We start from the raw sequence: 2,648 nt of genomic DNA, 5'->3' as shown, positions 1-2,648 counted from the left end.
GTCCCCGAGACTTCTGTCGAGTGCTTGCACCGGAAGTTGTCTTTATGCATATTGTCTTTGACTTGGTCATATTCGTAAATAATATGGTTGACCGCTAACAGTTGGGGCACTCGGAGTGCACCTACTGTAAGAGTCCCCGAGAGTAATTTTACTCAGGTCGGGTAGTATTAGCCTTGTAGGCATAGGTGTTGTCATGTATCTCAATAGGGCGGACCTGTTTGAGTTGCATGCCAGTGGGGTCACTCTCAGTGAACCCACTAGGTGTAGTCCCCGAGACCGCTGTCGACTGCTTGTGTCGGCAGGGGTCTGAAGAACTTAGACTTGTTATTGTTGGATTTGTCTGATCGTCTCTTGGCGCTGACTGGCAGAAAACTTGCGAGATGGGGATAGCATATTAGACTCTTAGGGCGGAAAAGGTTCAGTTTGCTGGTGAGCTGGATGCGGCACTGATTGCAATGGCTAGAATGAAGGAGGTGCTGGCGGAACGAGAGAAGTCGTTGGAGCAGGCTCGTGAAGTGAACAAGGCACTGATTGCTGAAGTTGAGAAGATGGGGAAGCAAAGGTCCACGCTGATGGGACAAATGGATGTGTTGAACAAACGGTGTATAGCGCAGGAGAAATACGTCAGTGACTGGGCTCGGCAGATGATGATGCGTCTGGGTGGTAAGTCCTGTTTTTCCAAGAGCTTGTGGTACGTGCGTTACACTCGGCGCTTATTGTTTGCTTGCCCCGTGTTTGCAGATTTTTGCATGAACGCTGAAGCTGAAGCAGCTGACGTGGAGCGGTCGATTCGCGAGAACATTCCACTCGGCGAGGACGCCAATCGAGATCTGCTCGCAGCGCACATTCACATGGGCAAAGTTGGTCCTTTCATCGGTCGACTCAGAGAAGTCGTTGGCCGGATCGACAAGGAGCTTTGGCCTGAAGATGAGTCGCGGCAGGAGATGGAAAACTTGATGACTCGACTGGAGGAGGTCCCCAACCGAGTGCAGTCATGGAAGAAATCCGCGGCTCGCTGTGGTGCAGACGTTGCTCTGTCCCTAGTCCGAGTGCATTGCAAGGAGGTGCGCGAGGAGAAGCTGAAAGCATTGAAGGTCGCCAACACGAATAAACTTCGATTCGAAGACTTCATGGAAACCTTCCTTGAAAGTGCCACCCGTATCGCCGACGGGATCGACCTGGACACATTCGTGGAGCCCTCCAGTCCTGGCGCCAATCCGGACGACGCGTAAGAAAACTTTTACCTCGGTATGCCGAGTGTTGGTTATAAGAAACATTGGCCACTTCTGTTGGCCGTCACATTCTTGGTTCGGTGCTGGTAAACTTGATCCACACCGAGTGAACTATCTTTAGGTGAACTTCGAATTTGAATCAAATCGTTTGCTCTTCTGTTGCAATTTTGGCTCGAGTTTTTGTTTGGCGTTTCTTGGTGAAGCCAATGGCAAACATGCGGACCATGTAAGTGTCAGTTGTCTTGACATCTACATGAGCCTCGATGAGGGTCTGTTACTCATGTAATTGTGAGTGGTCTTGACATCCACATGAGCTCCGAGTGGATCTATAGGGCACACTCAAAGGTCATAGAATACATTGGCGATACGGGATCGTAGCTAGGTTGTCGAGTGCGACAAGCAGGTCACACTTGGGGCGATTTGTTAGGCATGTAGTTGTCAGTTGTTTTGACATCCACATGAGCCTCAATGAGGGTCTGATACTCATGTAGTTGTCAGTTGTTTTGACATCCACATGAGCCTCAATGAGAGTCTGCTACTCATCTAGTTGTCAGTTGTTTTGACATCCACGTGAGCCTCAATGAGGGTCTGCTACTCATGTAGTTGGGCGATTCTGGATCGCAGCTAAGTCCCCGAGTGTGACATTAAGTGCACATTCGAAGAAAGTTAATACTTAGGCGATTTTGGATCGCAGCTAAGTCCCCGAGTGTGACGTTAAGTGCACACTCGGAGAAAGTTAATACTTAGGCGATTCTGGATCGCAGCTAAGTCCCCGAGTGTGACGTTAAGTGCACACTCGAAGAAAGTTAATACTTAGGCGATTCTGGATCACAGCTAAGTCCTCGAGTGTGACGTTAAGTGCACACTCGAAGAAAGTTAATACTTAGGCGATTCTGGATCGCAGCTAAGTCCCCGAGTGTGACGTTAAGTGCACACTCGGAGAAAGTTAATACTTAGGCGATTCTGGATCGCAGCTAAGTCCCCGAGTGTGACGTTTAGTGCACACACGGAGAAGATTAGTACTTAGGCGATTCTTGATCGCAGCTAAGTCCCCGAGTGTGACGTTTAGTGCACACACGGAGAAGATTAGTACTTAGGCGATTCTTGATCGCAGCTAAGTCCCCGAGTGCGACGTTTAGTGCACACTCGGAGAAAGTTATTACTTAGGCTGGATCACAGCTAAGTCCCCGAGTGTGACGTTAAGTGCACAGTCGGAGAAAGTTAGTAGTTAGGCGATTCTTGATCGCAGCTAAGTCCCCGAGTGCGACGTTTAGTGCACACTCGGAGAAAGTTATTACTTAGGCGATTCTGGATCGCAGCTAAGTCCCCGAGTGCGACGTTTAGTGCACACTCGGAGAAAGTTAGAGCTTAGGCGATTCTTGATCGCAGCTAAGTCCCCGAGTGCGACGTTTAGTG

Source organism: Hordeum vulgare, chromosome 3H (assembly GCF_904849725.1).
Source record: "Hordeum vulgare subsp. vulgare chromosome 3H, MorexV3_pseudomolecules_assembly, whole genome shotgun sequence".
Taxonomy (NCBI): Eukaryota; Viridiplantae; Streptophyta; class Magnoliopsida; order Poales; family Poaceae; genus Hordeum; species Hordeum vulgare.
The sequence above is the reverse complement of the archived record's forward strand: the minus strand, read 5'-3'. Positions refer to the sequence as shown.